Source organism: Sminthopsis crassicaudata, chromosome 1, assembly GCF_048593235.1.
Source record: "Sminthopsis crassicaudata isolate SCR6 chromosome 1, ASM4859323v1, whole genome shotgun sequence".
Taxonomy (NCBI): Eukaryota; Metazoa; Chordata; class Mammalia; order Dasyuromorphia; family Dasyuridae; genus Sminthopsis; species Sminthopsis crassicaudata.
Window position 1 is genome coordinate 63,592,027 of NC_133617.1, and position 27,432 is coordinate 63,619,458.

A 27,432-nucleotide genomic window follows, 5' to 3' on the forward strand; every position below is an offset into this window, starting at 1 on the left:
GTGAGTCTGAGCAGGAGAGACACTGGAGGAACTGCCTTTCCAACATGTCAGCGAACACCACAGGGGTTGAACTGACCCCCCAGCATCCTGCTGTCTGGTAGGAATTTGAGGTCTGGCCCAGTTTCCCCTTTTATCCCCAAGCAGTCTGAACACCTCAGGGGCTGGTAAGCTGAATAGGCAGCACTGATACTTTGCACTCCCTCTGACCCCTTCCACATCCCCTCACCCTCCTAAAGAGTGGGGATAATAGGAGGGAAGACTCAAAATCATTGCTTATTTTTCTGGTGAGATTGAGGAACCAACTCTCAATTTTTAAGGAAAAGCAGCACAGTTATCAGATGTCTAAGAGCTTACACTGCATTCTTATCTTCCTCTGCAGCCCTGACAAGCTGGGAGATGCCCATCCCTAGACACTACCTCACAAAAGAGCAGTGACTTATTAAATCTACTAGATATGAAGGTTTCCTGCCTACCCCGACTCTCTGAGTCCACATCCTTAATCCCTGCCACCCTGAAATTTCGGGTGAAGGGAATAAACTCTAGGCTACTTAACACCTTTTAGTAATCGTTTGCGCCTAACATTTTCTCTTATACTTTTCTTTGGCATTCAATATTATTAGATGGGCCATCATCATTCTTACAGGCAGCCCACAGAAGGGACCTGATGCATTTCCTTCTAAAGGCCCCATTCCTGAATGTTGCCATCTCCACTGGATGACACCCCACTTTTAATGTGCTCCCGAGATCTGTTTTCTCTAGGCTTCAAACTTTGCATTCTCAACTGCCCTTCAGCCTGAAGAACATGGGACGACTGACCAGGACAAACACCCCTTAGATGCCCTGCTGCCATCCCCAAACCCCACATCTCACACCTCACCTCCTGGCATTAACCCCCCAAATCTCTATGACCCTTGCCAGCTCAAAGCAGTTAAGAGAAGATCATCACCCCTTTGCCCCACATGCATTTGGAAGTGACTGCTTGAGGGGAAATGAAGAGGGGACCCCAGACACTGAAAATCCTTAAAGGAGAAAATCTTCAAATCTGCCTCAGTAAGAGACCCTGCCCCAAGTCCTTTTTTTTTTTTTTTTTTTTTTTTCCCTCTTAAATGAATTTAAGTTTTAACTGCTTGAGGGGGAATGAAGTGGGTTGTGGTCCCTTTAAGAAACTAATCTTTTCATATTGATTTATTCCTTTCTGATTCCCAATCCCTTCTAGCTGATACATTATCATTTCAGGAAGCTAGGACCTTTAATTCACAAATCCTTGTCAAAAGCATCCCTTTGAATTCCAATAGGAGATCCAGGCTTGTCCCAGCCCCCATTGGACTTAAGCCAACTTGGGACTCCACCCAAGGGTCCTCTTTAGCTAAATCTTTCATTATAAAAAGAGCCAAACTAAAATCCTCTCTTTGCAAGGTTCCAAACATGCTAGCTCTATGCTTGCCACACCAAGAGTCTCTGCCCACTGGAGTACTGTTTCCAGTGCCATCTTCTCTTTACTTTCACCTATTTCCTTAATTAGACTTTAACCTTACTTCTAATCCCCATAATAAAGCTCTTTTATCAATCTAGGTTTTTCGGGTCTATAAATTCCTTTATAGGGAACCTCTTACACCACCAGAAAGGAATTCTCCAAAGCTCCCTACCCTTGCGCCTAATCCACATGGGTTTCAGGGGAGCCAAACCTACCCTGTACCCCAAATCTGCCACTAGACCTTATTTAACTCTCTGACCACCAGAAAGTCTAATTTCATGTGGGTACCCCAAATTAAACCTCCTCAGTTCTACCTATTGAACTCACTGGCCTCTCTTAATTCCCAAATTAAAATTCTATCTTTTACCAGAAACCAGTAAAGTTTGGTAAAAAAAAAACTCCCTTTCTTTGTAATGCATTACAAAATTCTTATATAGAATGTCCATTAATTATTATAATTAATTATTGTATTTTTTCTATTTATAATATTCAATATTAATTATTTCCTATTTATTGCCTATATAGAGGGCATTATATAATTTGTTATTATGTTGTCTCCCTCATATTGCAAACTCTTTGAGGGAAGGTATGATCTTTTCCTCTTCTTGTGCCTGGCACATAGTAGGCAGTTAATAAATGTTTGTTTATTAATCATTTTTTTTTCCCTCTGGAATACTTCAAATGGCTTTCCTTTATAGAGTATCCTTCTTTGTTTCAATGATAATGAGATTTAAATCTTTTTTTTTTTTTTTTTTTTTGAGGCTGGGGTTAAGTGACTTGCCCAGGGTCACACAGCTAGGAAGTGTTAAGTTTCTAAGACCATATTTGAACTCTGTTCCTCCTGAATTCAGGGCTGGTGCTCTATCCACTGCACCACCTAGCTGCCCCTATGAGATTTAAATCTGATGGCTGGGTCATTTTGTGTTGCATGAAAAACTTCTTTCCTTTTAAAAATTCTTTCATTTTTGATAGTTGTAGAATTGTCTTGATTTATTTGAATTTCCTGTTCTTTATATTTAAAGATCTTCTGATTGCTTGCAGACTTTGATTTTTATCATTGAAATTGTTGGATTTAACCCGTATGTATATTGGTGTTTGATTCAAGCTTTTCTATTCCAGTAATTTCTTTTCTGTATAATCCATAAATTCTACCAATAATCTTTTCCAACATTGAGATTTTTCTCTTGAATCATTCTGGAACATCTTGTAGTTCTGTTAAGGTATCAGGTATGTGTCATTCTGTCATCTCTGAAAGAATTCAGATTTATGAGATTTACACACTCATTCGTGGGTCACCCAGAATGCATACAGAAAAGCCCACCTAGGTGAATATTAATATATGATAATGATATTGTAACCAGCATAGGTTCACCAAAGCACAGCAAAAGAGAACTGCATAGGCGCCATGTTAGGGAGGGAATGATTTCTTGAGGTTTGCAGTCCAATGTCCTGTTTTGCACTGTGTTAGGGCCATGTTTTTATTAGCTGATTTCTGTGTTATGTTCTGTGGCAACATTATGGTAACATGGAGATGTGGTTCCATAATATGCTGGTCTGCTCCTTGTTCTAGTGAGACCCATGATTAATGATTTCAATGGAAATTGGAGCTGGGTGCAGGTTTGGATTGGAGTAGACTGGGGCAATTATCTGAATCCCATCAGTTTAGAACTCATAAGTTGATATGCTTCATTATGTGTATTTATTTTTCTTTATCTTGAAATACTTATTTTCATAAATCTATAACTTTCAAATCTCTTGGATATTATAATATGTACACATATTTATGTTATTTTTAGGTTTTGTTTCCTTTTTATTTATTCTTCACCTGTGTTTGAGAATTTTAAATAAATTTTTCTTCTTGACCCTTTTGAACCTTGACATTTTATTAATCACATATTTTCCTGTTGCTTACTTTCTGAATTTTCCCTCTTTTGATGGTTTTAAACTCTAGGATTTGCCCCTGAGAGTTAATATATTCTCTTTGCAAATTGAGAAATTCTTTTTGACAGGCTTTTGACAGTATCCTAAGCAGATTTGAGTGCAGGGGGAAAGATTGGTCAGCACTAGTCTCAACTAGATTTTTCTGATTTTTTTCTGTATTTTATTGATCTGTTAGTTTTTATAATTATATTTGGAAATATGTGAAAATTCACATTCTGAATTTGTTGGAAAATATTCTAGTTTATTTCTGTTATTAATTATGATATAATTTGAATTTACATTTGTATTATTTGTCATTTTAATGAAAGTTCTATTTATTTGTATAGTTTCAAAGAGAAGTGTACATTTAGCAAGAATCTTGCTGGCAATGGTTAAGAGAAAGATCTTTCTGTGATTGTCATAGGATAACCTATTCCCCTTTCCTTTACAGAGATGGACTACGGAGGCATTCTATAACTCTTGTGGGGTAACCTCTTCTTGCCATATAACTGGTATGATTTCAATCATATTTTTATTTGAGCAGTGGATCTCCTGCCCTAAAAACCATTCATAGAAGAGAATATGCATCAGATGCTTTGCCACATGAGAAAAGCTCAGGGGCATTCAAAATCTCTTCTTTGGTTGGAATTTTGACTAGAGAAGGATTGATTTCAACCTGAGGTGTATGGTCCTTATCATTGATCAGTTTAGCTTTATTAATACTGTGCTAGTTTACCCATAGGTTTGGGGCCCATAAATACCCTTGAGGCCATCATAGAAGAGTTTGGATTGTCAGCATCAGCATAAAACTCAATCTCATCAGCCTATTTCTTGAGCCCCAAATCCTGATTCTCTCTAAATTTTACTTACACTTTACTATTCTGGAGATAGCACTGTTTTCTTAGAGATGTGAACTATTTTCTTGGTAAATGCTGTGGAGTAGCATCTAAATTTCCTCATCATTTTCATCCATCTAGTCCTGATGTTTGTGAATAGTCTGGCGCAGATGAGTAAATAGAGTGTTGTACACCAAATCTCTGAAAGCTACCCATTCCTTTTCTCCTCCACTATTACTAAACCATAAGTTGGTTCAATTCTCACTGGAAGTCAACCACAAGTGGTTCACATACATGGGGAAGTGCTCTAATCTGTTGATGTTGAGTCTTTAGATAATCATCATGCCCTGGGTAACTGTGTCCAAGGTAGTGACTACAGTGTATCTGCACATTCTATTTCATGTCCAGTTTACCACCACAGACAGGACTTCGAGGTAGATAAAACAGTAAAATAACAACATAATAAGAGCTACCAGTAGCATCCAAGTCACAGATTTCTCTGCTTCATACTTCCTTCATGATTCTATATGATGCTATTATCCCTTCCCACTTGCCCCTTAGCCCTGGAGTATAGAAACATTTTCTCTGTCAAATAACTGTAAATTCTCATTACTGGTGATTATTTTCGTCTATTGGCACCTGAAACAAAAGTTTGCTGTTTTTCAGAGAAGCTGATCATTCCCTAAACAGATCATTCTGATCATAACATTTTAATCACAGATCCCAGTGGTGATGAGCTCAGAGAATCCAGTTCCTATATATAGTATGATTAGCTTTCCTCTCTTCCCACCCTTGCACATAAATGCTGTTGCTGCTCTGTCCCACTCTACATTAGCAGAAGAATCTAACTGGGTGAGTAAAGTCTTAGCCTCAGGGACAAATACTAGGAGGAGTTATGCCTTTTGGGACTGAGAGGAGGAGGCAGAAAAAAACAAGGTTAGTGTAATGTTATGCAAAAATTAGGGAAGGGACCCAGGATAATTGTTGGTAGAATGATATTGATAGAAATATTAGAAAAAGAGCTCAAATAATGAGAAAAGTCTCATTGTACTTAAACCTATTCGCGGGCAGCAGACAAAGCATGACAATGAATTTAAGTAGAAGCCAAATGAACTGCAAATATTTAGCTGACAGAAAGGATGATTTGAGATGGAGAAGAAAGACAAATTGATAGGTTCCATGGAATATTTAAGAGGTTGTTAGTGAGAGACTTGGACTCATTGCTTTTATACATCTTAGAAGGGTCTTTATGATATTTCAGGTGTGACATTAATGCACCTGGGCACTGAAAATAACAATGTAGATTTTTTTTAGCATAGAGAAATATATACTAAATGTAAATCACATAAGAGAATTTTTGTTCACAGAAAAATTTGAAAATCTTTTCTTATATTTATGTAAACTACTCCAGTAACTTAAATTATTTTCATGAAGATTTTTTTTTTGAAAGAGTTTTGGTTTCAGTTAAGAAAATCAAGGGAGTTTTTCTCTCTTTGGAAAAAAATAAGACAGTGCTTAGAAAAAGTGCTCAGGAATTTGGAGAGAGATTTCTACTGAGGTCTCCATGTCAGAGACTAGGAAGAGAAAAGAATTAAAAAAACCTAATTATCTCTCTTTTCAAAAACTGGAAATAAGAGCAAGAGATGAAAGAAAAAAATCTGTTTCTTCTCTCAAAGTTATGTTTATATTTTAACCTGTAGAATATATTCATAGGGCTGTTATTTCTATGTTTTCCAGGATATTAAGTTACTCTAGCTCTTCTTTTACATGCAGTGTGTTTGGTTCTGGTTAATTTTTTACTTTTACACATAGCCAGTTACATAGCAATACATGAATAATTTTGGAACACTTATCTTTCTCAGGGATCATCTGAATTTATTGTTGCAGGTGAGAGAGAGAAGTCCTTACAGAAACCTGTTGGAGATTATGGCATACCAATATTTGATTTGGGAATTGCAGACTGAATGAAATTAATTATTATTTGGGTTTTCCCCCATGGTTTGGTTATTTTAAAACTGTTTGAATTTCGGGTAAAATCTAGTTCCAGAACTGTCAAATACTGTATCTCTTCATAGTAAGCATAGCATCAAGCAGGCAGCTAGGTGATAGAGTGGATAGTTAGGCATTCCTGAGTTATTATTATGATGTGATATTAGACATTTTGACAGTTGGAGATCTTGGCCACATCATTTAACCTTTTTTACTCTTACTTTGCTTATCTTTAAAAGAGTTCATAATAATACTTAATCCCCAGGATTATTATGTAGATAAAATAAGATCATATTTATAAATAGCTTTGCAAATCTTAAAGGAAAGAAACATATGAATACAAAGAAATACCTTACATTTCATTCCCACTGGTGCAGAAAAGTCAGACTAGACATTTCTTGTTTGTTTTGTTGTTTTAAAAAAATTGAATTTTAAATTCTATCCCTCTGTCCTTTTCCTCCTCCCTCTCTGAGATGGCAAGCAATCTGATATAAGTTATACATGTACAGTCTGTAAACTATTTCCATATTGGTTATTTTGGCAAGAAGCTTCAACAACAACAACAAAAAAGGCAGTAAGAAAGAGAAAAATAGCATATTTTTACAACTTCTTTCTCTGAAGGCAGATGGCATTGTCTTGGATTGTATTTGATTGTATTTCTGAGAGCATCCAAGTCATTCATAGTTGTTAATCATACAATATTTCTATTACTGTACAACTTTCTCCTGATTCTTGTTACTTTGTTTTGTATCAGTTCATGTATTTCAATTTTTGCTTTTGTTTTGTCTGAGATCACGATTGCTATCCCTACTTATTTTATATTATTTTGTTTTGTTTTTTTAATGTCAGCTAGATAGATTTTGATAAATTTTGCCCTAGCCCCTTTCCTTTCCTCTGTGTTTCTTCTAAGTAATATATTGTAGAATTCTGGCTTTTAACACATTTTGCTATCCACTTCTGCTTTATGGGTAAATATATTTTATTCACACTTACAATTATCATATTTATCATAACAACCTGTGTATTCCCTTCCACCCTATTTCACCTTGTTTTTCAGCTCTCCCTTCCTCTTCCTGTCTGTCCTCCCTCTCTGCCTTCCTCTTTTTCCCTCTTGCTCTCCCATTCACTTTCCTTCTCTCTCTCTCTCTCTCTCTCTCTCTCTCTCTCTCTCTCTCTCTCTCTCTCTCTTTCTCTCTCTCTCTCTCTCTCTCTCTCTCTCTCTCTCTCTCTCTCTCTCTCTCTCTCTCTCTCTCTCTCTCTCTCTCTCTCTCTCTCTCTCTCTCTCTCTCTCTCTCTCTCCCTCTCTCTTTCTCTCTCTCTCATTCTCTCTCTCTCCCTCTCTCTTTCTCTCTTTCTCTCTCTCTCTCTCATTCTCTCTCTCTCCCTCTCTCTTTCTCTCTTTCTCTCTCTCTCTTGTTCTCTCTCTCTCTCTCTCTTTCTCTCTCTCTCTCTCTCTCTCTCACACACACACACACACACACACACACACAAACACACCTTTCACTCAGTCTTTCTTCACAAATATTCCCATTCTGATCACCATCTCCCCCAAACTACCCTCTCTTCTAGTTGTCCGGCCCTACTTCTTTTATTCCATAACTTTTTATTTGCTATATGGCAAATTTCTATATCCACCTAAGCATGTGTTATAAACTCTTTGAGTCAATTATGATGAAAATATGGTTCAAGTGTTGCACACCACCACTATATTCCCTTTCACTAAAATAGTTTTTTCAAGCTTCTTTTATGTGAGATATAGCTCTTCATTCTATCACCCTTTTCCCTCTTCTCTTAGTACAATCTTTTTTTCTCAGTCCTAAATTTTTTTGATGATATACCATCATAGTGATCTCATATCTACACCTTCTCTCTATGTATATTTCTATGTATATACTTCTAATTGAAAAAATGTTTTGCTTAACAAAATCAGAAACTATTTGTAATTATTGAAGTTATCAGGGAAATGTACAACACATGTAATGTATTTTGTGTACACATAAATACCACATGCACAAACACATGTATTTATACATACATTATTAATAACACATATGTGTATTTATAATATATGCACATTTATGTGTATATATTGGTTGTTGTTCAGTTGTTTCATTTGTGTCTGATTCTTCATGACCCCACATAGAGATTTCTTGGCAAAGATATTAGAGTGGTTTGCCATTTTCTTCTCCAGGACCTTTTTCAGATGAGGATGCTGAGGCAAAGACTTTTAAGTGACTTTCTCAGGGTCACGTACCTAGTAAATATCTGAGGTCGGATTCCAACTCAGAAATATAATTCTTCTTGACTCCAGGTACAGTACACTATTCATGTTTTATTTCCATTTTACATCTGAGGAAACTAAGGCAGAAAGTGGTTAACTAATTTCCTCAGTCACTCTGCTGTTAAGTATCTGAGGCTACTGTTAATTTGATTATTCCTGAATTCAGATAGATGCTCTAGCCTCTGGACCCACTTAACTGCTGATTTATATGAACAATTTCTTTAGCAGAATATTATGCTTGTATATCTCCTCAAAACAATAGACTCACAATATGTCTCATTCTGGTACTCCTCATTTTACATGGCCTTTTCTTTAGAAGTGGGCTACATGATTGCTATCTTTCAGTAACTTAAGGTTTGGTGATGAATAGTAGTGCAGGAAATAAGAGCTAATTAAATTCTTTGTTCAATTAGAGCATTATAATTCAGGGGGTGGGGATAAGACTGAAAACTAGAGCATCAATTTTTAACAAATTTGAGACTTAATTTCCTGAGAAGTATGTATGGAGCTACTATATAGTAGCTCCAGCCCTATCTTTGTCTTTTTCTCTGTTCTAACTCATGAGGCATCTTAGAACTCAGTTTTCTGCTACCTAGAATTAGTCAAGTGTTAAGGACAGATAGAAAACAAATTTGGTCAAGGGGAATCTTTTACAATTCTCTTCATTATATATGTCCTAGCCATGGTAAGGAAAAGCACAAGCAGTATAAGTCTGTCTTGAACTGGAATCCTCAAATGTGACAATCACCTAGATTTTCTTTTTTCTCTAGGTTGCTTGTCTCTCAAAGCTTCTGTTCAAGAAAAAAAGAACATGTTTCCTAGTAAAATGTGCTTTGGCATTATAATGATCTTCCAGACTGGAATTGGGGTTCCAACAAACTTCTTTCTTCTTTGGCTTTTTTCTTTCAATTTCTTTAGTGGCCATAGAATAAAACCTGTCAATCTGATTTTCATCCAAGTGAACTTTATCAACATCATGATATTTTTTTCCAAAGGATTTTCAGACATACTGATAAATTTGGGAATAGAGAATTTCTTGAATGATGTTGGGTGCAAACTTGTCTTATATCTTTATAAACTATCCATAGCACTCTCAATTTGCTTCACCTGTTATCTTTGTACCTTTCAGGCCATCATCATTAGTTCTAGTGTCTCCAGGCTTGGAAAATTCAAAGCTTGGTTCCTAGATCATATCATGCACTCTTGTCTTTTCTTCTGGATCCTCAACCTTCTTTTAGAAATTCCTGTAATGTTTTCTGTGACAGGCCCAAGATACATGAACAGTACTTCTGTTGAGCTGAATTTTGGGAATTGTTCTCTTGAAAGTCATAATGATGTTTACTGGGGTATAACTACTATTAGAAATGTAGTCTGTGTAGTAGTTATAGTCTTGGCTAGTTGCTACATTGTATACTTGCTATATAGACATCATCAGAAAGTGCAGACAATTCATAGCAACAGTGTCTCAGCCAGGAGCTTCCCTGAGGTCAGAGCTACTAGAACCATCTTGCTGCTGGTGAGTACCTTTGTCTTCTTTTACTTATTCATTTCTATCTTTACAATTTTTATCAACTATTTTTATCAACAGCGCTTCTGGTTGTTACCTGTAGATATCATTCTGTGTCTATGTTTTCCAACTCTTAGTCCCTTTATATTGATTCCCTGGGAATCCATGAAATCCCTTGGTTTCTTGGCAGGGAAAAATATCTCTACACATTCAAAACCATATGCCATTCCGGTGTCAAAGTGATTTTCTAGAGCACATCTACAACCATGGAGCTCCTCTGTACATTATACTTTTGTAGCTTGTTATTACTTCAGAAAATAGGACCCAAGATGGCAGTGTCAAAGCATCAACTCAGATGAACTCTCCCAACATTTCCTTCCAAACATATTTAAAACAATGTTCATATTAAATTATGGAATCACAGAGCAAATGAAATTTTAAAATGATATTTTTTACAGCCAAAAACAACTTAGGAGGTGAGCTGGAGAGGTCTATGACACTGTAGTAATAGTCAGTCCAGAGCACAGCACATATGTTACAGTATCAGGAAGCAGGGCTTAGACAGAACTGCAATCTCATCAGCTTTGGGATCCCTCTCACTCCACAGATTATAAGGCAGTCAGAAAAACAGTCAGAAAGAGATAACAGAAAACTCTTTCTTGACCTTAAGTGAAGGACCCTGTTTCTTTGCTTATACTCAGTTCTGGGTAGCAATGCTAGGATGACAAAGAACACTCATACTTGTGACCAGAGGAGAACAACATCTCTAGTCACAGTTTTGGGCTGGAGAAGAATGCTTATGATCACTCACAGGAGAACAGGGGTTCCAATTTCAGTTTCAAGGCAGAAAGAAGCATTAGCACTTATGATTACAGGAGAGCAGAAGACCTGCTCAAAATTTCGATGGCAAGAGGAGTGCCAGTTCTATGAGGAAGAAGTTTTTTCCTGTGTAAAGACCAGAGTACAGGACAGGAGAAGAAAGAACAAATTTCTCCTTGGATCACACCATTTTGTAAGCACTGAAAGTTTAAAAACATTGAATTAGTTCTGAAAACAGCAGCACAAAACCCTGAAGCATGGGACAATGCTTTCTCCAACCCAGGAGCAGAACCTTATTTTAAAGTTAGAAATAAATAAATAGGCTGGAAATATAAGCAAACAATAACAAAAGAACCTGATTATAAAAAGGTACTATGGTGATAGAAAAAAATCAAGACACAAAGAAGACAATGATGTCAAATAATTATATGCAAAACCTCAAAGACAATAGTGAATTGGAAACAAGTCCATCAAGAATTTCCTATAAAACCTCAAAATGTATTTTAAAATTCAAATAAGGGAGGTAAAAGAAAAGTTTGAAAAAGTAATGAGGTAATAAGAATGATATAAGAACATAATGAAAAGGAAATCCACAGGTTTGTAAAAACTAGAAAAATGCTGAAGAGAAAAATACCTTAAAAATTGACCAAATGGTAAAATAAGCACAAAAGCTCACTGAAGAAAATAATTCCTTAAATATTTGTTTTAGACAGGTGGAAGTTAATGACTCCATAAAATAACAACACACAAAATAAAGTCCAAAAAAAGGGAAAAGAACTAGAAGTAAATGTGAGATGTCTCATTGAAAAAATAATTGACTTGGAAAAGAGATTGTGGAGTGATAGTTTAAAAGTTGAACTTCCTGATAGTGATGATGTAAAAAGAACCCAAACATCATATTTCAAGAAATAACTAGGGAAAACTCCCTTAATATCTCAGAACCACAGCTAAATGCATAAATTATTTTTTTTAAATTCAGTAATCACTTCTTGAAAAGGAGTCAAAAACAAAGTCCCCAAAATATTTAGTTGAATTATTTTTTGAAAGTTACACAATACCTTTATTGTATATTTAAAAGGAGCAGAAAATTGTACATAATAGATTGGCAGTTTCATGTGCAATCATCTTCTTTGAAAATTTTATTGTTACACCTAAAGTTAAAAGAAATAAAAGAAATTAAAAAGAGATCTGGAAAAAAGGTTTCACCACATTGAATAGAATTTTTTGCAAAAAATATACAAAAGCAATGGTGAAGAGTTGCACAAAATAAATGAGAAGACAGGAGATGATGTAATTTAGTAATGAAAACATTTCTAGATTTCAAGCCAGAGGATGTTAGTTCATGTCCCAGCCCTGCCACTTGCTACTTGTATTGCTGTCACTTAATTACTATAGGCCAATTTTCTCATCTGTTTGTTTGATTTTGGTAATCTTAAAATTTAATTTTAAGCAAATACAAAATGAGAACAAAGATTTCTATGTACACCACAGAGCATGAAAGGATTTAATTAAAATATTTTAAGAAAACTATATAATAAATATTATACAATGTTTTGAAAGCTATACAGATTTTCTGTGCTTTCTTGTAAATTTTCTTTTATTCTGTGCTGTGCACTTTTTGCTTTCTTTTGGCCTCTCTCTCTATATTTATATACACACACTCTATAAAATATACATACACACATATATACTTATGCATATGTATGTGAAAATATATTATGCATATCTCTACTTGTCATCTCTTTCTTTGGAAATAGATAGCACCTTCTTTAATAGGTACAAATCTTTCCATATTTTTCTAAATTAATCAGGTCATCATTTCCTACACCAAAGCAGTATTCCAACACATTAACATACTTTCTCATATGTTGTCTATGAAAAATTTCCCTCATTTTTCATTTTTGACTGCATTGGTTTTATTTATAAGGCAAACTTTAATTTAAAATAATCAAAATTACCCAGTTCACATTCCAACAATGTTCTTGCCTCATGATATAGTTTAAGGGCTTATACTGCTAAATGTCTTTCTTTTACATCTTTTTCTCTCGATTTCTTTGAAATTCTGACCTTTTGTACTTCCAAATGAATTTTGTTATTATTTTTTTCTAACTTATAAGATAATTTTTAGTAATTTAAATGGGAAGGACATGAATAAATACATTACATTGGTTCTATCTACCTAATTAACAAATTAACCTTATTACTTCAATTATTTAATTCTAACTTGATTTATATAAAAATGTTTTTTGTTGTTGAAATAATCTTTGTGTCTGTTTTGGCAGTTATATTCTCAGGTACTTTATGATTATAATATATTTCATATCATATAGTAAAATATATCATATGATATGTATTTATATCATGTAGTTTATATTATATTTTATATAGGCTAAATAGTGATTAATGTGACAAATATATAATATAGTTTTCCTATGTTATCTTTTGATTAAATGTTTCAGTTTTCAATTTGTCTGAGATCATAATTACTACTACAGTTTTTTCCCATAATAAATTCTACTCCTTTATTTTATTTTTGTATGTATCTCTCATTTTTATTGTTTTCTGAAAACAATATACTGTTGCATTCAAATTTTAAATTTGCTGTCCACTTCTATTTTATGGGTAAATTTTTTTTATTTGCATTTAAAGTTATAATTATTTGTCTATTTCCTTCCACCCTGGTTTTACTCACTATCCTTCTTATCTTATTTGCACTAACCTTCCTCACTCCTCTATTTTACTTGTACCTATTGCCCTTGCCCTCCTATTCCTTCATCTAGTTACTTCTCTGAATCCCTCATTTATCCTCTCCCTTGACCTTACTTCCTTTCCCTCTTATATTTTTCTGAATTTAGAAGATTTTTATACATACATACATATATGTATGCATATGTGTGTGTGTTCCTGATAAAAGTATGGTTCCAGCATTAACTTCCTTCCCTCAGTCATTTGTTTCTTCTTTATCAATTCTTCCTTGCACACCTTGTTTGTGAGATATTTATTATTACTTTTTATCTCTCTATATGCAATTTTATTTTTAGAATTACCCTATTATGTATTGTTCAGCCCAAGCCTTTCTTTAAAAGTACCCAAATAATGATGATAATCATAACAGTAAGAATACTTTTTTCACATATAAGAAGAAAGCAGTTTGACCTTATTGAATTCCTTTAATGTTTGCCTTATAACTTTCTGGATCTTATATGTCAAATTTTCATAACCTTGTCTTGTTTTGTCACAAATACTTTGAAACTATTTCAATTCATTATATAGTCATTTTAAAAAAATTTGGTATTATGCTTAATTTTGCTGAAGAATTTACTCTTAGTTGTAATCCCAGTTCTTTTGCTCTATGAAGCATAGTATTGGAGGACCTATAGTCCTTTAGCATATTAGCTGCTAGGTGTTGTGTTAGGTTCCTCCTAGGTACTAAGTCTGTACTTAACAATTCTCTAGCTCAGGGTTCACACATTTAGTTCACACCTTTAAAAGGAATTTACACCTTTAGACTTCTGAAAAGGAGTTTATACCTTTAAAGGAGTTTACACATTTAAAAGGAGCTAGTTCATTAGTTGTAGGAGTTCCCCACAAGCCCATTCTCTGGGAGGATAAAAGGAGGCAACATTGAGTCTGGAGAGCAGTCTGGATTGGGATAAGGACTAGACTTCCCAGGAGAACTTCAGGGAAGCTGGAGGAGATTCAGAACCAGGACTAAGGAAGAAGGGGATTCAAGGTTCTACCTTCATGCTGACTGGAGGCTTTGGATTCAGAGGGAGCTAAAGACTGAAGCTGGCTGGAGAGATTCTGGCAGGAAAGGATTCAGGACTTTGAAAGACACAATACAGAACTAAAGCCAAGACTGCCTCCCCAGAAGCTCCCCGAGAGATTTCCTCCCAGAGAATGATGACAAAGCTAGAGACAACAGATTATTACAGTGTTGTATAATTCTTATTGTAGCTCTATGATATTGTTTTTCCAATACTTTCTCCATAACCTGGAACTTTGAAACTTGGCTGGGATATTCCTGTAAGTTTTCCTCCTGAGATCTCTTTCAGGTGATGATCAATGAAGTTTTTTCTATTTCACCTTTGCTTTTTTGTTTATAACTTCAGGACAATTTTTCTTGATAATTTCTTTTAAGATTATATAAAAAGTTTCTTTTTAAACACAAATTTTAGGTAGTGTGACTATTTTTATATTATTTCTCTTCAATCTGTTTTTCAGAGCAGTTGTTTTCCTGATAAAATGTTTCATGCTCTCTTCTATTATTTCATTCTTTTGATTTTGTTTATTATTTCTTGGTATCTCATGGCATCATTAGCTTTCTCTTGTCTAAGTCTAGGTTTGAAGGAATCATATTCTCCCTTTAATTTTTGATTTTCTATCTTTTTTATGTTTCCTTTTATTTATTTATTTTTAAACACACATTACTTTATGAATTATGTTGGGAGAGAAAAATCAGAACAAAAGAGAAAAAATATGGGAGAGAAACAAAGCACAGCAAAAAGAAGTGAACATAGAATATGCTAATTTACATTCAGTTTCCTTGGTTCTTTTTCTGAATGCAGATGGCATTTTCTGTCCAAAGTCTATTGAACTGCTGTGTATCCCTGAACCACTGAGAACAACCAAATCTTATAATTAATCATTACACATTCTTGTTATTATTGTGTATAATATATTCTTGGATCTGCTTGCTTCACTCAATATCAGTTCATATAAAATTTTCCAAACATTTCTAAAATCAGATTGTTCATCATTTTTTATAGACCACTAATATTCCATTATCTTCATGCACTACAACTTGTTCAGCCATTCCCTAATTGATGGACATCCACTCCTTTTCCAATTCTTTGCTACCACCAAAGGAGCTGCTACAAACATTTTTGCACATGTGGGTCTTTTCCCCTCCATTATGATTTCCTTGGGATACAGACCCAGTAATGCAATTGCTGGGTCAAAGGGTATGCACAATTTTATATCTCTTTGGGCATAGTCCCAGATTACTCTCCAAAATGGTTGGATCCTTCCACAACTCTACCAACAATACATTAGAATCTTAGTTTTCCTACATCCTCTCCAGCATTTATCATTATCTTTTCCTGTCATCTTAGGTAACCTGAGAAGTGTGAAGTGGTACCTCAGAGTTGTATTAATTTTCATTTCTCTAATGATTTTCTATCTTAAGTTGGTTGTCTTCCTTTTCATAGTTTTCCTTATATTCTTGGATTGCTTTTTTGTTTATTCTATTTTTCCCTCAATATTCCTTATTTGATTTTTAAAGTTCTGTTTAAGTTCTTCCAAAAAATCTTTTTTTTTTTTTTTTTTTTTTTTTTTTGTAGTTGGGACCATTTGATGTTTCTTCTAAAAAAAGAATGGGATTTTTTTATATCCATTATCTTTCTCTGAGTATGAACCCATATCTTTTCTATCCCCATAATAATTATCCATTGTTGGGTTCTTTCTCCTTTGCTTACTCTTATAACTTACTGCTTATTTTGTTTTCCACAGCTATTAATATAAAAAAGTTCTTCTCCTATGGTGTAGGGAATGATACCATAAGCCTCAGGTACTTGTTATTGTAACCTTCTGAAACCTGCCCCAGGGCCCAAACTTGGGCTTTCCTCTTTACCCCAAGGCACAGTGATGGCCCTTAGTCACACTGTTCTACAAATACTCTTGTTCCCTGAAGTCCCTCCAGTGGCCATTTACTAGAGATGTTCTCTCTTTCCTGGAACTGAATCTAGAAAATCTGTTCTGTTAGTGCCCACAGACAGCAGAATCTCCACCCCTGTGCTACCAAACTAATAGATCTATACTAACTCTGTTCCCTGCAGCCCATAGCTCAGGATACACCTGGTATCCTTGCTAGTGGACAGTCCTTCTATCTTCTCCTATTCAGTCTTCTGATCCTCACTCTGCTATGAGGAGAAAGCTCCTGAGGCCATCTCCCAAGCTAGCTGCCCTCAGGGCTTATTGTTTGCTAATTCTGTAAAGTCTGTCCAGATGTGTCTGTACTTGACCCTCAGGCACAACATCCTCCCCAGAGGTTGGGTCTTTCCCAGGGTCTTCTCACATTGTCATAAAAGAATAACAGCTTTGCCCCAATTTTTGTTGCTGCTCCCCCTGAGGCATGATTCTATCTTTATGTGTATGTGGGAGGAATTTTGGAGAGCTACAAGTTTTCAGATCTACTTTGCCTATCTATCTCTGATAGACTGAATCATTTGTTAGAAGTCTCACTACTGCCAGGTCTCAGTGGGCTCTGGGGACCACATTCTGGTGTTTTCATCAGGAATACTTGGTAATTCTCTATTTCACTGAATATCTTTTTCACTTCAAGGGTCATACTGAGTTTTGCTGAATATGTTATTATTGATTTAATTTCAGCTCCTTTGTCTTATAAAATATCACATTCCAAATCCTCCACTCCTTTAATGTAGAAGCTACTAAATTTTATGTGATTTTTGACAAAAAACTTTAGGATATTTTAATTTTCTATGTGGATGCTTACATTTTTTTCTTCTTGACCTTGGAACTCTGAAATTTGGCTTAAAAAGTGTTAGGATGTGTTATGTTACTATGTTACTATATGCTTATGTAATTTATGTAATTATCTGTAATACTTCCCATATTGATGGATTTATGTTTCAAGGTCATTTATGTAATTATCTGTAATACTTCCCATATTGATGGATTTATGTTTCAAGGTCATGACTGTCCTATGTTCTAAATCAAAAGAAAGGGGGAGATGTTAGGATTACTAAGTGAGAACTGAGGTTGTCTGGATAGTGACAAGGTGAGAATTCAGGTTTTCTGGACAATTACAAGGTGAGAACTCAGGTTGACTTGATAGAGGGGGCAAGCTCATTGGCTGGGGTGGTTCTTCCCAGAAGCCCTTGCATTATCCCACGCCCATTCTCTGGGAGAATAAAAGAGAGGACTCTCAGAGAAAGAAGAAGACTCTCTGCATTACATCAGGCCTGACGGGGCTCTCTGCAGGAAGGGAAGTCACTTCTAAGGACAAGAGTTAACAGCAACTGCCTGGAGACAATGGTTCTCTACAGGAAGAAGAATCTGTCGGAGAGATTTGAGTAGAAGACACAGCAGATCTCTTCCCAGAGAGCGATCCAGCAGCTTCTAGAGACAACAGCTCGTTACAAAAAAGGGATAGAATGGTACACGACAGGAAGGTCAGGAAATGAATGCCCAAGTGTGTCTGCCCTCGGGCCTCATGTGGACTTCTGGTGGTAATGTAGGGAGAGGTCGCCTCACTTTTCCATATGAAGTGTTTGACTGTTGGAAGGTCCATATTCAGATCAAAACTTGGTCCTGGCAGAAAAGTTCAATTTTCTCTTCCACCAGTATGGCATTGTCCTCTTCCTTTTCCTGTTCTCCCATTTTTTTCGTTATTGGACAAGCTTGTGGTCTGAGACTCACTGACCAAGTTTATGATTTTCTTGTAGACATGCTCCATCACCTTCCTGACCTGGAGCATGTCACTGGCAGACAGTTTATCTTTCTTTGAGGTTTTTGCCCCTGAAGATAAGTGAGGTTGGAAGTAGAAAGGAATTTTGTTGAATTTGGGCATATTTTTATCCACGGTGGGTGTCAATCACCCACTGGGGCACTGTCTCATTAAGCAGCATTGACTCCCTCTCCCCTTCAGAATCCCAACACAGCAACCTGAGGCCTTCTGCCTCGCCAAAGATCACTGTTGTGTGGAGAGACCTAGAAGAAGCCATTCCCCTTCTGGACTTGATTCTCCTGCTCACCATTCATAGTCTTGCTGGGCTAGTCCTTTTTTTCACCTGGATCCTATCCTCCAAATATATTTACCCTTCTTCCCGGCTTTGGTAATCATGGTTCATCTCATTTTCCTCTTCATCTATTGTATTAACATGAATTCTGGGCCAATACTCTAGGAGGGCTTGCAGTAAAATCCCTCCCAGGTTCAGTTTTGGATATGATCCATCTGGGCTGCTAAAGCCAGCATCTTTTGCTGACACTCAAGCAGCAAAAGTTACTCTCATCCAGTGTAATTGTCAACATCCCAGTTTTTAAATCGGGAGTCGGGAGTGGGGAGGCAGTAATTTCTTTTTCAAAATCTACTTTGCCAAGATCTTCAATTTTACATGCCTTGTAACACACCCCAAAATGCCATATTATTGTTGGTATCTTTGGTTAATAGATGCCTCTTATCATTAAGAATGTGGCCTGAATAATACTGGCATCTCCTTTAATAACTTAATCCGGTTGGGTACAATGGGTTGTTATAGGATTGTTATAGTCATTGTCATAATCTCTAGCAGTTCTAACATTATGAATTCCCTTCAAATTCCATTTATTCATTGAAGACTTCCTTGTTGCAACTCAAATTGCAGTTGGAGGATCAGCTGACCTATCAAGCTCCGTCTTGAGACTAAGGGCTTTCTCTTCACAAATCTGGGTTTTTCAAATAAATCTTTCATTCTTTTCCTCCAGAATACACATGAGTAAAGTTTTCATTAATCTGTAAGGCCCATACTCCCTCATCATGTAATGGATAGGTTGCTACACATCTTTGTTGGTGGAGGGACCAGAGGAGGGTAGTTCCATTGGAGCTTCCAGAAAGGCACTGAGTCCCATCTCTGTTCAACAATGAAGTTTTCACATTATTTATGTACCTTTTAAGTTTCATGAGCTTTGCACACATTCTTGGATCTCAAACACACAAAATCTTCTCAGTGGACCCTGATTTAATAATTGTTTCCAGCTGATTCATTGCAAGGCTATAAATGGAATCTTTGTTCCCACTTAGAGAAGAAGTTGTGACAGTGTTTTTTGAGGCACTCATTGCTGTGAGTGTGTTAATGTCCCAAAGAAAGATCTGTCTTTCCAGCCCAGCAGAAGCCACCAGCTCCTTGTCCTTGGCAGAAGCTAAGGATTTGACATGATTCTTATATGTCCTTAATGTTGACATGCAAAATCCCTTATGGGTATTCCATACTTTTACTATTGTGTCAGAGGAAGCAGATATTAAGTTTTTCCATTACAACAAAGTACAATATTGTTTATCCAATAGGTGTGGTGCACCAGAGATGCTATATGGGGATCTCGCATGTGCTGGCTGACACTCCATATTCTAATGATAGAGTCTCTCCCAGAAGTGAACAGTCAGTTTAATGTTGGATCCAACTGAAGAGTTCTGACTCCATTCTGATTACATTTTTCTACTTCATCTTTAATGACATAAGACACCTGCATTTTCTGCCACCCCACCGTGTTCTGCCTATAGCTCCAAGTTGTTCTCTAGTGGTTGAATCAGGTCACACCTCCACCAATAATGCATCAAAGGTTCATTTTTTCCACATCCCCTCCAAAATTTGTCATTTTCCTTTTCTATACTATTAAGCAACAAAATAAAGTAGTGCCACAGGATTCTTCCAATTGACACTCCTCCAAACAACAGTGATTGAGAACACCTCCTCATATGACTGTAGATCGATTTGATTACTTCATCTAAAAATTATTAATCTCTTGATCATTCATCATTTGGGGAATGGCTCTTATTTCTATAAATATGATTCAGTTCTTTATATATTTGAGAAGTGAGATCTTTATCACAGAAACACTTCAATTTTTTTCACACCTATATATATATATATATATATAAATATATTTCCTTCCGACTTATTTCTTCCTTCTATTTTTTTTGTTGTCTCTTTAATCTCTTCTTTTTTTCTATCTCTTCTCAAAAGTATTTTGCTTCCCCCTACCTCTCCCCAGTCTTCCATCTTTTATATCATTCTTCTTTTAACGACTTCCCCTCTTAATTTCCTTGGTAACATTTAGCCAATCCTGATAAGAGTAAGATTTGCTCACTTACCCCCAACTCCTCCAACTTCCCTTCCACTGCAAATGTTTTTTCCTACCACTTTTATGTGAGATAATTAATCCTGTTCTATCCTTCCCTTTCTCTTTCTCTTAGTACATTCCTCTTTCTCACTCCTTAATTTTATTTTTTAGATATCATCCTTTCATATTCAACTCACATTTGTGTATTCTGTCTACACATTTTATATATACTCTGATAATTAGAAAGCTTTTGCAATTATAAATATCATCTTCTCTATTTTCCAGGTCAGTTGCTTTTTTTCTATGAGATTTCACATTGTTTTATGTTTTTTCATTCTTTAGATTTTATTTTATTGTTTCTTAATTTCTCCTTTGCCTGGGGCTGGGCTAGCTTTCTGGGGGACCTTCAGATGGGCCTTGGTCTTAGTGGAGAAGTGAAGGAGACAAGACAGTCAGAGAAGACAGGACAGCCAGAGAAGATAGGACAGTCACTATGAAGGTCTTTATCTTCCAGTCTGAGCTCCAGCCTCCAGTCCTCTATCTTCCCTTTCTATCCAAGGGTCTGTCTTCACTCCCAGATCTCTTAGCTCTTATGTACTCTATTATAAATACATCATCATAGGTGTCAATCTTGTAGAATAGGCTTCAACTTGTAGAACTATACTAAGTACTAAGTACATGTAAAATAGAGAATCATTATCTCAATTCCACTGATTTAACAGCTTGTTGTAAGATTGCTTGTTTCAAGTACAGTTGGCCCTCTACAATCTCTTCTCCAGTCTTGATAGCTCCATTCTCTTCAAGGAATCCTAATATGATTAAGAGAACACTTACTATTCTGGTTACTATTCTACCTAATGTTTTGTCTCTTCTTATTTAGATTTCTGGGGCCAAAGAATCTAAGTTTGTGCCTTTTTCAAATGATAGTCCTTCCATTACTTGAAGATAGCTATCTCTGTGCTTTTTTTTTATTTTCCAGGACAAAGAGCGTTACTTGTTCAAATCTCCCCTTATTTCACATAAACTCAAAGACTTCCATGCATCTGTTGCTCAACTCTGGGCACTCCTCAACTTATCAATCACCCTAAGATAAGAAAAAAAAATAATCATAACTGAAGAATATTTTGATAAAGCTTATATTTTATGTAATTATTGTCTTAGGCCCTTATGCTTCCACTGTGTGCTGAAATCATTGTCAACTATTAGAATTGAAGTCCATAGATATCATCTTTTCAATAAAAACGTATAGTTTGTAGAGGGCCAGCATTGAACAAGTCTATAAACAGCAAGAGTCCAGTCCAAGTATTACTTGAGACCAGCTCTCTGCTAGGGCAAAGGATTCAAAGCAAAGAGAGATGGCTCACCATCTCTCTAACAGATATGCTTGGGATAAATTTAGGATAATCTTGATGGAGAAAGCATTTCAAATTCAATATTTACTGCTTAACAATGAATTAGACACATTTCAGGTAAATACATTCAAATGATAATTTCTGCTATTTACATCTCAGTTTCCACAAGTACTTTGTATTGATAATCATCACAACTATTCACAATTCTGTTGGTATTGATGAGCATCACAATTATGCTATGTAAATTGTATAATTCTGTGTTGATAAGTATCTTGGTATTGCTAGTTAAGTAGAAATTGAAATGTCAAAGTATGGTTTGTGCAATAATCCTAGAATGTATATGGCATCACCTTAAGGTAGCTAGTGATGAGTATATAAACCCTGGCTCTCAGATTGATAAATAATAATAGGAGATTGCAAAGCATATCTTCTCCCTGTCCTTGGATAGTCATTTCAGACTCACCCTCTCAGTTTTCACTGGAGCTGGACTTCAAAAGACATTAGTTTATCTGCTTATGCTCTTTGCTTTAGAGGGAGTTTTGCCATGATGGCTGGGAAATACTTCCCTGACCCACATGTGCAAAAATATTTGTGTCAGCCCTTTTTGTAAGAGCAAGAAACTGGAAACAATGGATGTCCATCAGTTGGAGAATGGCCGAATAAGTTTTGATATTATGGAATATCATTGTTCTACAAGAAACAATCAGAAAGATAATTTTAGAGAGTCTTGGAGACACATAAACTGATGCTAAGTGAAATGAGAAGAATCTGGATATCATTGTACATGGCAACATCAATATTATATGATGATCAATTCTGATGAACAATAAGAAGCTCTTTCCAACAATGAGATGATTGATGCCAGCTGCAATGATTTTGTGCTGAAGAGAGCTATCTACACCCAGAGAGAGAACTGTGGGAACTGAATATAGTTCACAACATAATATTCTCACTCTTTTTGTTGTTGCTTGCTTGATTTTGTTTTCTTACTCATTTGCTTTCCTTTTTGATCTGATTTTTCTTTTGTATCAAAAGAATTGTGAAATATGTTTACACATATTGGACATAACTTATATTTTAACATATATAACATAAATTGAATTGCTTGCCATCTAGGGGAGGAGGTGGGGGGAAGGAGGAAAAATTCTGAAACACAAGGCTATGTAAGGGATATTGCTGAAAACTTATCTGTGCATATGTTTTGAAAAAAAAAAGCTTTAACAATAATTAAAAAATTTAAAAAACAGAAAGAAATACATCCCTGATGGGTCCCCTCAAGGAACTAACCCTGTGGGCAATATCTTGTCCTAGTCAAACTGACCTCTTGTCTTATACATACCTCTCCTTTGAGGGCCAGGAGGATAGGGGTTCTTTCAGACTTCCTTCTCTTTGGCCAAAAGGAGAAAATGTCAAACTATTAGGAGACAGCCTGTTTTCCAGAGCTAAAATACAGAAAGCAAGTAGTACCCTGATTTTGGCATCCCAACAATCCTTTGCACTCACTTTTTGGAACTGATGGTCCCTGAGCTTGAGCAAGCACTAATAGGCCACATTGTTTTTGTAGTACCTCAACTTTGTTGTGACACTAACTGTTTGACTCTGTCTAGGCAGTAGTATCTAGATCAACATTCATCCACACCAAAGCAGGATGTCCACAGAGGGGAGACCCCAGCACATGTGTCTAATCTGTCTCTTTCCTTGCAAGCCATTTTACTCACTTTGCAATTAAACTTCTATTTAATTCCTGACTCTCCTGTCTCTACCCTGCTCTCTTTGGCTCCACCCATCTACATGTCAGAGGGTTCAGTCTGGTTTGCAACACCTCTTGAAAACATCCCCTTCTCTCCATTGCCCCTGCCACCACTCTCTTATAGGCCCTTGTCACTTCCCACTTGGATTATTGAAATATTCTGCTGGAAGCTTTTCCTACCTCAGGTGTCTTTCTACTCTAATCCATTCTCCATTCAGCCACTAAAATGATTTTCCTAAAGTGCAGGTCTGAGGATGACATCCTGCTACTTAATAAATTCCTCTGAATATCTATCTATTGCTTCTAGAATCCAATACAAATGTTTTGTTTGAAATTTAAACCCTTTATTATCCAGCCTCTCTTGCCTTTCCAGTCTTCTTGTATGTTTCTTACTCCTTCACAGATACTCTTCTGTCCACTAATACTGGCCTCCTAGCTGCTCCATCAGAAGAACATTCCAGCTCTATTCCAAGCACTTCTCTGGCTGTCCTTTGCCTGTGATATCCTTTCACCTTTGTTCTACCTACCAAACTCTGGCATCTCTTAAATCCAAAATTAAAACCACATCCTTTATGAAATCCTATTCAAATGCATCAAATTCTTATATATGATTTCTATTAAGTATTAGAATTAATTCTATGTTATTTGTATTATTCCATATTCTATATTATTTTATTTATAATATGCTCTATCATTTCCTATTTATATTCTATTAAATAGGATAAATTATATGCTATTTATATAGGAGTCTTAAATTATGGGCCAGAATTCTGAACTTGAAACAAAGGATTCTTAAAACATACTAAGTCAGTGGAATTGAGAGAGACAACGGTTATCTAATTTAGCATGGTTCAGTATGATTGATTTAATCCTACAACAAATAATGGTTTCCTAGTGATATAATGATTGGTTTATACTCAATGTAGAGCATATAAGCTAAAAGCCTCAGCTAGGTTGATTGGGAGAGAACTAGAGGCAGAAGCCGAGAAGACAAAGGACTGAAGGCAGGAGCTTAAGCTCTCAGAACTAAGGGGAGAAATTCTATTCAATCTTCGATTTTCCTGGTGGCTGGCCTGGACTCCTGCAGTCCTCCCACTAGGACCAAGGCTAGACTGAAAGGCTTTCCAGAAAGCTGCCCAGCATCAGACAAAGAGATAATAAACTTAACTTGACTTAACACCTGGCTTTTATTGTGGTGATTACTGAACTAAAATGAAGGCTGCATCTAGAGACCCCAAGGAAATCAAACCAAGGAGAACATTACACTAAATACCATATATATATATTTATATAATGCAAGCTGAATATAGCTTGCATTATATAATTTATTATTGTCTCCTTTAAATTGTAAGCTCTTTGAGGGTAGGCACTGTCTTTTTCCTCTTCCTGAATCCTTAGCACTTACTACAATGCCTGACACATAGTAGGCACTTAAAAAATGTTTGTTTGTTGATCATTTTTTCCCCTGTAATACTTCAAATGCTTTTTCCTTACTGAACACCCATCTTTGTTTCAATGATAATGAGATTTAGTTTTAAAGGCTGGGTCATTTTACATTGCACCAACCTTGAATTCAGGAGGACCTGAGTTCAAATCCAGTCTCAGACACTTAACACTTCCTAGTTGTGTGAACCTGGATAAGTCACTTAACCCCAGCCTCAGAAAAGAGAAAAAAAAATATAGATTCCTGTAAATTTTGATTGTTGTAGAGTAGTCTTGGGTTATTTGAATTTCCTATTCTTTGTGTTTAAAGGTCTTTCTTCTGATTGCTTGCAAAATTTATTGGTTGTCATTGAAATTGTTGGATTTAATCCTTATGATATTGGAGTTTGATTCAAGCTTTTCAATTCCAGTCATTTCTTTTCTGTATTATTGATAAATTCTACCAATTGTCCCCTCTTAATCTTTTCCAATATTGAGATTTTTCTCCTGAATCATTCTGGAACATCTTGTAGTTATTTTGAGGTGTCAGATATATATCATGGTGTCACTTCTGAAAGAATTCAGTCTCTAATCCAAGCAAAGAGATTTATGAGACTTTCACACTCATTGGCGGGCCAAGCTCCTTGAAGGAGTCAGCAGCCCAGCAAAGAAAGGCAAAGATGTTTATAAAGTAAATGGTGTTGATTACATCACAAGATATGTAAATTTTGAGACTATAGGAAGAATTTGTTAACAGGGAGAGGTCCTAAAGCTTTAGTGGAATGATGCATGTGGTTACCCAGAATGCATACAGAAAAGTCGACTTTGGGGGGGTATTAATATGTGATAATGATATTATAACCTGTTACTCCTCAATTGAATATGCAAAAAGCAACAATTATGATGTCAGGTAAGGCAACACCAAAAAAGAAAAGTAAAAAAGGTTAAAGAGCTACTAAATTTTACTAAAGAGTGGGTGATATATTGACTTAAATATTTAGTTTGTAGTCATGAATTTTTTTTTTTTTTTTGCTGAGGCAATTGAGGTTAAGTGACTTATTCAGGGTCACACAGCTAGAAAGTGTTAAATGTCTGAGGCCAGATTTGAACTCAGGACCTCCTGACTTCAGGGCTGGTGCTCTACCCATTGTGCCACCTAGCTGCCCCAGGATGTTAAATTCTGAAAGAAAAAAACAAATAAATTATGGGAGGAAAAGGCAATAAGTTGCAATAATAAAGTACTTTAATTTATTCTATCACTTATATAAATCTAACCAAAAGTAAGCAAGAAAGAAGTTAATGACATAAGTATAATTTTTCAAAAAATAAAAAAACTATAACAGATATCTGGGAATTTACAAAAGAAAATAGAAAGATAATTTTCCCCTCACTTTCTTATGACAATAAAAATGGATCCTTTATTAATGACAAAAAAGCATAGAAAAATGCAAAATTGTTTACAAAGAAACAAATAAGGGACATTGAAAGAGTTTTTAAAACCAACTAAATAATCTTAAGAGAGTGTGAACAAAGAATGCATCCTAGAACTGATAGATAACTTAAAGAAATCACAATAAGATCATATTTCAAAAATTTTGTCATGCACCCAAAGCAGTTCTTAATCTAAGTTTATATTTCTAAATATTTTTGTTAACAAAAAGGAAGCACAGAACAAAGCATTGAGAAAGCAATTAAAATACCAGAGAAAGCCAAAATTAAAATTTGGTTAAAATTAAAATAAAAACCTTAAAATTAGAAAATTTAACAAAATTGGAGACAAAAAAATCAAATTATAATACAAATAATGATTGTTTAAAAATCAATTAAATAAATAAAATTTTACCTGATTTTACTAAAATAAGAAAGTTGAACTCCAAATTATTCATATAAATTATGATAAAGAAGAATTCTCAACAACTGAAGAGACAAAGAAAATTATTTGGAGCTATTTTGCCCAAATATATCACAAATAATCAACAATTTAAATGAACCAAATAAATATTTAGAAAGTTATATTGACAAATTGACAATATAAAAAACAGTAAAATATGTATCAAAAACATATTAACAAATTTACTACATAAGAAAGACAGACATTAAACAGCTCCATTCCAGAGGAAGAAATTGAATAAGGCCTAAATACAGTTCCTGAGTGGGGAGGAAAGGAGCAATAGCAGAAAATTCTTTCAAACATTCACTGGGATTTCTAGTTCCCTTTACTTCAGGTCTAGTGTAGAAATGCACA

At 35.5% G+C, this 27,432-nt stretch overlaps 1 pseudogene; it reads right to left on the reverse strand.

The window, feature by feature from the left end:
- Window positions 1-18,058: 18,058 nt before the first annotated feature.
- On the reverse strand, window positions 18,059-19,947 carry LOC141552170 (WD repeat-containing protein 48-like; annotated as a pseudogene).
- Window positions 19,948-27,432: the final 7,485 nt, after the last annotated feature.